Below are 12,524 nucleotides of genomic sequence, written 5' to 3'. Positions count from 1 at the left end.
TGAAAAGAAGGATACCTTCCTGTTTTGGGATCCGGTGGATATAGACTTCCATCTGTCCATAGGTCAATATGCTTCTTTCCTTCGTTGCGAAGATGTTGAGCTTCATTTGCACATGAAAGGGATCTTTGGTAGACACTCCGTGTAGTTGCATACTCTTGGTTGAGCTTGATATTCAAATGAAACTTACGATTAGATGTATCACTCATTACTAACAGATCATGAGAGACACAGAAGAATGAGAATGAGATGTAGCTTGTGAAATTTTTAGAGAAGCATAGGAGTGAAATTTTTTTGGAGAATGGATAAGAGCGCGTTTGGAGAGAATGGTCATTTTGCCGCGTAGTCACTAAAAGAGGACAAATTTCGAGACGAGCCATTAAAGAGTAGCATGAAAACGATATATTTTTTTAGATTTTAAAATATGCACTTAGATACGTATTCAATCAGATAGATACGCTTTAAATACCCAAAACGACTAAATTTGGAGCCGTTTTGACCGTCAACATTCTACTAATTAGCGAAATTCCTTACACAGCCCATTTTGAGACGTTTTTGGCCCTAATGGACTGAACTATTGCTTTGGCATGCTGAACTTTAGCTCTCCAGTCAGGCATGAAATTACTCCCATATTCATGAATAGCATGTTGAAGCCTGTCCACAAGGCGTTGCCATGCAAAATTACAGTCATAATGGACATGGGCTGAAAGAGGAATTATGGCATATCGGATCAATTGTTGAAATTGTGCATGCTGCAGGTATCCTTTATTGATATGTTTCATCCGAATGGAATGTAAAGGCATGTCATCCCAGGGCTGCCAAACTGAATATTCAGCCATAAAGGAGCATGGTCAAAGAGAACAAGAGAGTGATCAACCTCAATATGAAGACTGGAATCTGTATATTGTTGAGCATGCAGTAAATACCATCTATCCAAGCGAGCCCAGTAGTTAGTAAAGGCATTATGATGATAGGTGTAGCCCACTATTCCAGTGTGCATGGCTGTCCATAAATCTTGTGCATGTGTCGTGGTGGTAAGTAACTCCTCCCATGATCGCTTTTCAGAAGGGATCATATGAGATCTATGAGTAGTGTTGTCTGATGGCATGGGAGAGTTATTAAAGTCTCTGCCAAGAAGAGCACAAGATCGCCATGGGTAAGAAGCAATTGTGACATGTGAGGCTACGACCATAGTAATCACAACCTTAGTCTAACTAAACTGCACTTAGTGATGTTTAAGAGATAGACAAATATGTGTCAATGCAATGCAGCTATATTAGATGATGAATGCGGTTACAATGAGATCCAGAGGGATCTATGTTGTCCTAGATGATGTCTACCCCTGGAAGAGAGGGAAACATGCTGAATAATGATGAAGGATGGCTGGAAGATGGCTGTCCTGACTCCAATGCTGAGTTCCATCACTTGTATGCTGGTATCCCTCTATGTAGGAGTTGGGAAGATGGCTGAATATGCTGATGCGTGGATGCATTGCTGTTCCCAGCCCTCTTGGTGTAGAAACGCTGAAGGAACACACTATTGGATGCTGAACTGTATCCCCCTTTGCTCCTAGGAAGGAAAATGCTGAAGAGATCCAGATGTCTATGCTGAAATGATGCGTTTCTTTATATATGGGGAATTGGTGCTGGTTGGCCAGCTTGGCTGCAGTTGGCCAGCTTTGAATATGCTCACGACTGCCATTTAAATGCCATCTCGGGGGGTGCACCTCAAAAAATGTAAGTCTACCACATGCGATCATTAGGTGGGTTTTTTTTAATCCAAAATATTGGGTAAATTTACAGAAATACAATTACAAGAGGGGTATTTTAATTGTACTTTGGAAAAAAACCCGTAAGTCTATAAAGAAAAAGGGGTAGTTTTATCAGCTCAAAATTCACAGATAAGGGGTTTTTTAAATACCCCTTGAACGCACGTCGTAGGAGGGGCTTCCATATAGTGCACCCCCCGAGAATGCCATAAATGCTTTAAAGGCTGGTATGCTGACTTGAATGCTGTCAGCTGCCTCCACAAGCCCCAATGCTTTTGTCTAGATGGTTAATATGATGCTACAATGCTGAATCCAATCCATACCATGTGGTACATGCTGAAAACATTCATTTAAATGTCCATAAAATGCCTGATAAATCCTGATTAAATGCCTGATGATGCCATGCCATAAAATAATGCCATGTCACTGTACACCTGAATGGTGTGCACGTGACATTCCCCGTTGCTAAACTGTTGCTGGGTGGTATACCTAGCAACCTTCGACTCCTCTGTGATCCTTCTCCTCCGAACCGCTGCCCCCTTCTATCTTCTGCTCTGCCGGGACTGAGATCATCTATAGGAGTGAAATCCTTTGAGCCAAGACTCTATATAGTGCGGGAACTGAACGGCAAATGCTACTAAAACTGCTTGGAAATACCTGAGTCACCCCTGACCTGCCTGTGGTGGAAACCTTTCACCTACCATCTCCGTCGTTCCTGAAGCTCTGAACCTCCTGAGGTGATGTTGGAGCAAACTTCCGTCTTATGTGGAAGAGAAACCCCCTGCTACTGCCAGTTGAAGCCCAAAACTTATGTCCTCCTGAAGCTCTGAACCTCCTGAGGCGATGTTGGAGCAAACTTCTATCTTCTGTGTAAGAGAAACCCCCTGCTGCTGCTGCCAGTTGAAGCCCAAAACTTATGTCCTCCTTTGATGATGGATGTCATTCTTTCCCAGAGAGTTCATGGGCAAACATGTATGCCTTGCAGATGCAAGATGGACTGCTAAGATGACTGCTAAGATATCTGCTATGCAAACCATGTGCAACCCTATATGCTATGCAAGAATGCAGATGGATGGGTTACTAATGCATACCTAAGGGAAAATCCCTAAGGGTGGCCCGTAAGATTTTGAGAACTGGGTTTAACTGTGCGGAAGCGATTAACATGATGTCTGACTGAATGACTAATGGAATGAACATGATCTAAGGCTGGTTACCCTGTAACGCTCTGATACCAATGTGGCATGTGAGGCTTCGACCGTAGTAATCACAACCTTAGTCTAACTAAACTACACTTAATGATGTTTAAGAGATAGACAAATATGTGTCAATGCAATGCAGCTATATTAGATGATGAATGCGGTTACAATGAGATCCAAAGGCATCTATGCTGTCCTAGATGATGTCTACCCCTGGAAGAGAGGGAAACATGCTGAATAATGATGAAGGATGGCTGAAAGATGGCTGTCCTGACTCCAATGCTGAGTTCCACCACTTGTATGCTGGTATCCCTCTATGTAGGAGTTGGGAAGATGGCTGAATATGCTGATGCGTGGATGCGCTGCTATTCCCAGCCCTCTCGGTGTGGATGCTGATGCGTGGATGCGTTGCTGTTCCCAGCCCTTTTGGTGTAGAAACGCTGAAGGAACACACTGTTGGATGCTGAACTGTATCCCCCTTTGCTCCTAGGAAGGAAAACGCTGAAGAGATCCAGATGTCTATGCTGAAATGATGCGTTTGTTTATATATGGGGAATTGGTGGTGGTCGGCCAGCTTGGCTACAGCAGTCGACCAGCTCTGAATATGCTCACGACTGCCATTTAAATGCCATAAATGCTTTAAAGGCTCGTCGGCTGACTTGAATGCTGTCCTCTGCCTCCACAAGCCCCAATGCTTTTGTCTAGATGGTTAATATGATGCTACAATGCTGAATCCAACCCATACCATGTGGTATATGCTGAAAACATTCATTTAAATGTCCATAAAATGCCTGATAAATCTTGATTAAATTCCTGAAGAAGCCATGCCATAAAATAATGGCATGTCACTGTACACCTGAATGGTGTGCACGTGACATTCCCCACTGCTAAACTGTTGCTGGGTGGTATACCTGGCAACCTTCGACTCCTCTGTGATCCTTCTCCTCCGAACCGCTGCCCCCTTCTGTCTTCTGCTGCCGGGAGTGAGGTCGTCTGCAGGAGTGAAATCCTTTGAGCCAAGACTCTATATACTGCGGGAACTGAATGGCAAATGCTGCTAAAACTGCTTGGAAATACCTGAGTCACCCCTGACCTGCCTGCTGTGGAAACCTTTCACCTGCCATCTCCGTCATTCCCGAAGCTCTGAACCTCCTGAGGCGATGTTGGAGCAAACTTCCATCTTCTGTGGAAGAGAAACCCCCTGCTGCTGCCAGTTCAAGCCCAAAACTCATGTCCTCCTTTGATGATGGATGTCATTCTCTCCCAGAGAGTTCATGGGCAAACATGTATGCCTTGCAGATGCAAGATGGACTGCTAAGATGACTCCTAAGATATCTGCTATGCAAACCATGTGCAACCCTATATGTTGTGCAAGAATGCAGATGGATGGGTTACTAATGCATACCTAAGGGAAAATCCCTAAGGGTGGCCTGCAAGATTTTGAGAACTGGGTTTAACTGTGCAGAAGCGATTAACATGATGTCTGACTGAATGACTGATGGAATGAACATGATCTAAGGCTGGTTACCCTGTAACGCTCTGATACCAATGTGGCATGTGAGGCTTCGACCGTAGTAATCACAACCTTGGTCTAACTAAACTACAATTAATGATGTTTAAGAGATAGACAAATATGTGTCAATGCAATGCAGCTATGTTAGATGATGAATGTGGTTACAATGAGATCCAAAGGGATCTATGCTGTCTTAGATGATGTCTACCCCTGGAAGAGAGGGAAACATGCTGAATAATGATGAAGGATGGCTGTCCTGTCTCCAATGCTGAGTTCCACCACTTGTATGCTGGTATCCCTCTATGTAGGAGTTGGGAAGATGGCTGAATATGCTAATGCGTGGATGCGCTGTTGTTCCCAGCCCTCTTGGTGTAGAAACGCTGAAGGAACACACTCTTGGATGCTGAACTGTATCCCCCTTTGCTCCTAGGAAGGAAAACGCTGAAGAGATCCAGATGTCTATGCTGAAATGATGCGTTTCTTTATATATGGGGAATTGGTGCTGGTCGGCCAGCTTGGTTGCAGCAGCAGTAGTCGGCCAGCTCTGAATATGCTCACGACTGCCATTTAAATGCCATAAATGCTTTAAAGGCTAGTCGGCTGACTTGAATGCTATCGGTTGCCTCCACAAGCCCGAAAATGAATCCAACCCATACCATGTGGTACACTGAAAACATTCATTTAAATGTCCATAAAATGCCTGATAAATCCTGATTAAATGCCTGATGATGCCATGCCATAAAATAATGCCATGTCACTGTACACCTGAATGGTGTGCACGTGACAGCAATGGCATGCCACATGGAAGCTCTGGAAGCAGAAGTTTGCGAGGCATAAACAGAGGCAAATTCCCAAATATCACCATTGACATCACATTGAATCACCATCCATCTGCCATCACAATCATTGAAGGCAAGCTGGGGCTGCAGTTCATGTCTGACCAATATGCAGACCCGAGAAATGCTTAGTACCTGCATAGGTTATATCATAGCCCCCAAAATAGCCAAAGAGAATTAGCATGTGAATGAATCCATGGTGATGGCTGGAGGAAAGAGTATGTCATCCTAACCGTTAGGTCAGAAAGAATAACAGGACGAGAATTTGAGCCCACCGGGTGTAACTGCCAATCCTATAATCTGTCCCTGTTAGATAAAGGAGGGATGGGAAGAAAAGGTTGCAGCAAGTCAGCAATTTTCCTCCAAATGAACCTGTGATGCATGGCTAGTGGTGGATAGGAAGCCATAGCCCGAGGGAAGGAAAGCATTTGACCAGTAGCATCAACATCATTTATGCACGTAATCCCCAATTTGCTGAGATTGTATGCGCGAATCGGCTCTTGCAGGGCCAATGGAGAATAAAAAACAGCACTCCAGTAAATGCTTTCCTGCCGAAGGGAATTGGCATGAGACAAAAGGAAGGGTGCCCAATGAGCATGCAAAAGGACTTGTTTCCAATTGCAAAATAAGTGAAGTGGAAAAAGGGCAGCCCGGGATAGAACCTACAAATCTGCCCAAAATGACCTCCCAGTGATCAGTGATCCATGCACCATGTCCAGAAGTGCGTAAGGCCGTGCACATGGTTGCAAGCATATGAGTCCATGGCTGCGTCTGACGAAAAAAGGTGAGTAGGAGAGGAGTTTTCCTTGCCAAGACATGATGCCCAATATTCAGCACATTCAATCCGCCATGCATCCTCGGGGAACAAACTTTTGCCATCCGCATAAGTCTTAAAGCTTTAGCACAGAAGACTTTGTTTTCCATAACAGCTCCATAGCCTGAGACATGAAAGCAGAAGTGTCCTGAGAGGTCCAATGTATCAAAGGCAAATAGTACTGAACATAGGCCATGATAATCGACTGGACAATCCGGAGCCTAACATGGAGTGGCCAGGTGGAGAGCTTCCAGTAGTGGATCTTGGCATGAAGTTTGTCAAAAATCCACTTTAATGTTGTTTCCTAGTGATGTACCAGCCAATAGGGTAACCAAGATGGCGGACCACATCATAGGGTTGCATAATGTGTCCGGGCCATAAAAGAACATGCCAATCATATAAATGCAGAGGTATGAGGCTAGATGTCAAAATTGACATGCAGGCCAGCAGCCATGCCATATATAGAGAGAGTGTCCATAAGAGTCTTCAACCGCTGTGGAGAATTATGCTGCATAAAGAAGGAGTCATCTGCATATGCCTGAGCCATAAAGGGAGGGGCTCGAGGAATCTGAAGACCAATGAGAAGGTCCTGCACGGTAAGATGATCCAAGTATCTGAGAAGTGGGTGAGTGGCAATGGCATATAAGAGGGCACTGAGTGGACACCCTTGTCTGGTGACCGAACGACCCAAGGACCAAGATTGAGAAAGATGATTGCCAAGGATGCATTGGGCTGTAGAGTCAGCATACAAGTAGATGACATTAGTCATTTTTGGCCCCGCCATTGTCTGTGAGATAAAATCCCAATTGACCGTGTCAAAAGCTTTAGGAAAGTCGACTTGTATAATAAAAGCATCCTGGTTAGAATATTTTGCATATTCAATAGCCATGAGAGCATTGCCAATATTATCATGGATTTGCCGCCTAGGAACAAAGCCATATTGCAAGGGATGCAAACCCTCATAAAGCACTTGCAATAGGCATCAATGTGATGGGCCTCCAATCCATGAGATGCTCACACAAATTCCGCTTGGGGATGAGTTTAACTATGCCATGCTTCCATGATTAGGGGAGTACTCCTGTATGCCAAGCCTCATTAATCATTTGCAGGATAACACCTTTAAGGTCTTCCCAAAAGTGTAAGAAAAATTCCACCGTGAGGCCATCATACCCTGGTGCCTTACCAGTGCTGAGATGGGACAAATCATCATCAAGCTCCACATCAGTGAAAGGCATATCAAGTTTGAGAGCTTCCTGTGGGTTGAGAATGGGAAGAACATGCTGTAAAAGAGTATCCCGAGCTTGTAATTCGTGCAAAGAAGTGGTAGCAGGGGGTGCAAACACTTTCTGAAAATAAGAAAAGCATTCATGTTGGAGCTCTGAGAAAGACCGAGTCCATTCACCATCCAGTTTACGGACTCTGAGGCAAGAGGTCTTCCTCTTGGAAGCATGTAACCCTTGAAAGAAAGATTTTGAAGAGCAGCCTTTATCCATGAATTGAGTCATCCTTGCCCAAACCTGCCACTTGGCCAATTTCCATCGGTCATTAGCTTGCAAGAGAACTGTTGACTGAGAGAGAGTGTCCATTTGTTGAGAGGAGAGGGGCTGCAATTGGGAATGTGCAGTCAAGGACTTAACTACTGCTTTGGCATGCTGAACTTTAGCTCTCCAGTCAGGCATGAAATTACTCCCATATTCATGAATAGCATGCTGAAGCCTGTCCACAAGGCGTTGCCATGCAAAATTACAGTCATAATGGACATGGGCTGTAAGAGGAATTATGGCATATCGGATCAATTGTTGAAATTGTGCATGCTGCAGGTATCCTTTATTGTTATGTTTCATCCGAATGGAATGTAAAGGCATGTCATCCCAGGGCTGCCAAACTGAATATTCAGTCATAAAGGAGCATGGTTAGAGAGACCAAGAGAGTGATCAACCTCAATATGAAGACTGAAATCTGTATATTGTTGAGCATGCAGTAAATACCATCTATCCAAGCGAGCCCAGTAGTTAGTAAAGGCATTATGATGATAGGTGTAGCCCACTATTCCAGTGTGCATGGCTGTCCATAAATCTTGTGCATGTGTCGTGGTAAGTAACTCCTCCCATGATCGCTTTTCAGAAGGGATCATATGAGATCTATGAGTAGTGTTGTCTGATGGCATGGGAGAGTTATTAAAGTCTCCGCCAAGAAGAGCACAAGATCGCCATGGGTAAGAAGCAATGGCATGCCACATGGAAGCTCTCGAAGCAGAAGTTTGCAAGGCATAAATAGAGGCTAATTCCCAAATATCACCATTGACATCACATTGAATCACCATCCATCTGCCATCACAATCATTGAAGGCAAGCTGGGGCTGCAGTTCATGTCTGACCAATATGCAAAGACCCGAGAAATGCTTAGTACCTGCATAGTGGATATCATAGCCCCCAAAATAGCCAGCCTGGCCAGTCATAGAATGTTGGTTATGGTCTTGCAAACAGAGAATGTCCGGCTGCCTGGTTAAAACATAATTCCACACTAGCCTCCACTTAGAAGGATTGCAGAGGCCCTGTACATTAAGAGTGACACAATGGAGTTTGTCAAGCATGAGGATATATACAAAGGAGGAGACCAAGAATATACAACCAAAGAGTGCTTAAGCATCAGCCACCATGGGCTATAGCCCTTCCTTTCCTGGGTCAAAGGATAGCCCTTCCTCAGACTCACAAACAGGAATGTGTTTTTTGAGAACTCCAACCCAATTGGGAAGAACCGCCGAGGGAGTCGCTGAGGTAGAAGCTTGGCCTGGAGTAGGAGTAGATGCATCCTAGTGTGGCGAGATTGAAGGGGTCTTTGCCTCAACACCCTCTTGGGCTGTAAAAAACCATCATTATCAGGGGCCTTCTCTTTCTCTTTACCTTTGTCCTTACCTTAAGCTATGGCTAGCATTTGCGAAGCCACTTTCCGAACTTTGGAGGCATTTTTATCCAAATTCTTGGACCCAATAGTCTCTTGCTTATGAGTGGGCTGAACCAGGGGAGAAGGTATAGCAGTGGCTGGAGGGGGATGCAAGACAGTAGGGCATTCAGAGGCCAGATGCCCGTACTTATGGCATGAAAAACAAGCACCTGCAAAAATTCCCCATTTCAATTCAAAGTACTTTTGGCCCATTGGCAAACCTTTAACCTTGACTGCAATGGAGGGGAGGGTAGGGGTATCTGTGTCCCACAAAACAAAATCTATTACGATTCCCAGCAGGGCGAGGGGGGCAGATAACTTGGCCCAGTGCAGCGGCCAATCTTGGCAATTCTTCTCGCATATAGTCTGGGAAATTAACCACCTCCACCTAGACAGGACAATGATGTCGTATGAGACTTTGATAGTCCTTATTGGGGAACCATGGCATAGCATGTACCATTTTCCTGTCATAAAATAAAGGAGAAAATTCAAGCACACGCTACTTCTGCAAGGCATCGGTGAGGTGAACTTCATAAAACCCACGGGAGGCAAAGTACACCCCCTCCACAAAAGAGCCACCAAGGATAGACTGAATCCATTGCGCAACATCATTGGCAGATGGTATCTTTCCTAGAAAGAAGATAATGACCGCAGTTTGTGCAAGCTTCTTAAGTGGTTGTACCAGAGATGGTAGCTGCAATTTATAAGTAACCTGAGGAATAGGCTTGCTCCAATCCTGGCGAGATTGATGGAAGTCCTCTTTCAGAGCATCAAAAACATATTGAGCCTCTTATGGTGCGACATTGTTAGTGGTGCCAAAAGAGGAGTAAGAACTACCTGCACAAGTGGAGGCTAAAGGAGTCTACGATCGAGTATGTAGTTGATGATCTCTATGACTCCTCTATCCTTATGGAGCCTGGTTGACAACCAATGACAAAGCATATATAATCGAAAGACGTATGTAATGGAAACATGAGAAGCATCTCATTGGATCTAACTCCATAGGTACTATCCTAGCACAAGCTCATGATGGTGTTAAATCTCTAGTAAGTACAGACCCAAGCACATCTTTTCCTTATAGTGTATAACCTATGAGAGAGGGTTGAATCCATCTTGAGACAATGGAATCTCCCTTGAATCAAATAATAGGGTGGGCATCTGAACATATAATGCTTCTCAATCTGCACCTCCCTAACTGTGTACCTTGCATAACTATGCCTCTCAAGTAATTCCCTTTGCTCTACCAAATTCAATCTGATTCAATCTACACATAGTGGGATGATACTCTTTATTGGCCGATGATAATATGGCATGTGATCTTCCGATGAGGGTATCTAGGGCTGACAATGAATCCATCCTCAAAAACTTGCAGGAAGTGCTCTTTATAAAATTAGAGGTTTATAGGGAGATATAGTGGTAAAAGGAATCAAAAGATATTGATATCTAGATTACCTATCATCTTCTTGGAGATTTCAATTGTGTGCCTCAAGGCCACGTGATCTACTTGTAAGGCTACCACAATGTGAGGAAGGGAGCTGGTCGGCCAGTCCAGAAGGCTGTTGGCCTGCTGTGCTGCCGGGACAAGCCTTGGAAAAATTCCTTAAAAACTACGCTTAACTACCATGCTATCCCAATAAGGAAGCACATGCTGGCTCTTCACCCAAGTACATACCAATAAGAGCAACATGCTTCTTCAATTGTTGTAGGTAGAGAAGCAGATCACAATGATTCCAGCAAAGAACAGCTGTACAATGATAAGAATGGCATTACCAGCACCCAAATCCCTCACATCACTATACATGCCCGAAAGCACATAGGCAACAGCCTCACCAATCGTGATCATTACGCCAAGAAGCTTTTGTGCACCATTCTTGTAAAACATATCTCCAAGTTGATTCAGCCAACAGAGGAGGGACAAAATTGTGAGTCAAGAGCCAGAATGACTCTAGAATAAGCTACCCTGAGAATAATCACAGCCTACACTCCCTAACACTGTGCCTTTCCTTTTGGTGCAATGGATACCCCAACAACACACACCTTACCTGGCCGTTGTGAGCTTGGATTGAGAGACAAAGTGCACGCCGCCGTGAGCGTGGAATCAAACGTTTGAAGCTGCTACAGTGCGCGCGAAACGGGCGAAGAAAATGAACACGTTTTAGTTTTTTTAAAGATTCGCGATGCATAAACGACCCCAAAAAAAAGGTGTCTTATGCATCGCAAGTTCGATGCATAAACCACTCATTTCCAGTTTGCAAGGGTCGCTACTATGGTGGCATACACAACTGCATTTTAAAGGTCGCATAAGCATCCACGAAAGCGACCCCCGCTATTTTCTTCATATTTATATGAGGGTCGCTATGTATAGACCATTCTTGTAGTGTCCACATTCGTACATCCGTATCATACCTCTAATTCCACATCCACATTCATACATACACAACCATATTCACATCCATACATCCACATCCATATTCATACATCCATATCCACATCCACATCCATACATCCATTTCCACATCCACATCCACATCCACATCTACATCCATACATCCATTTTCACATCTCATTCATACATCTACATCCACATACATACTTCCATACATCCACATCCACATCCACATTCACATTCACATCCATACATCCACATCTACATCCATACATCCATTTTCACATCCACATTCATACGTCCACATCCACATACATACATCCACATCCACATCTACATCCATACATCCACATCCACATCCACATTCACATCCATACATCCACATCTACATCCATACATCCATTTTCACATCCACATTCATGCGTCCACATCCACATACATACATCCACATCCACATCTACATCCATACATCCATTTTCACATCTATATTCATACATCCACATCCATACATCCATTTTCACATCTTCATTCATACATCCACATCCATACATCCATTTCCACATCCATACATCCATTTCCACATCCACATCCATACTTCCACATTCATACATCCATATCCATACATCCACATTCACATCTACATCCATACATCATTTCACATCCACATTCATACATTCATACATCTACATCCATACATCCACATCTACATTGATACATCCATATCCACATCCACATTCATTCATTCACATCCATATCTACATCCATACTTCGTTCATTTTCATCTAAGTAAACTGATTCATTTCACATCCTCATATCCATTTATAGAATACAAGAGAATTCTTATTTTTGATATAAGATTTCTTTACGCATCTATTTATGCATAAATTCCATTTTAAGGAGAGTAACACTTTCGAAATAAAAATCATCTTTTATATCATCTTTTATGCATATTCCTATGCATAAATTCATTTCAAATGAAAATGACACTTTTGAATCAAAATTCAATCTTTTATGCTTCTTCTTATGCATAAAGTCAAAATTGATGAAAATAACTCTTTTGAACTAAAAATA

The sequence above is a fragment of the Cibotium barometz genome, chromosome 16, assembly GCF_041138505.1.
Source record: "Cibotium barometz isolate CiBa-2024 chromosome 16, ASM4113850v1, whole genome shotgun sequence".
Classification (NCBI taxonomy): Eukaryota; Viridiplantae; Streptophyta; class Polypodiopsida; order Cyatheales; family Cibotiaceae; genus Cibotium; species Cibotium barometz.
This window is presented reverse-complemented; position numbering follows the sequence as displayed.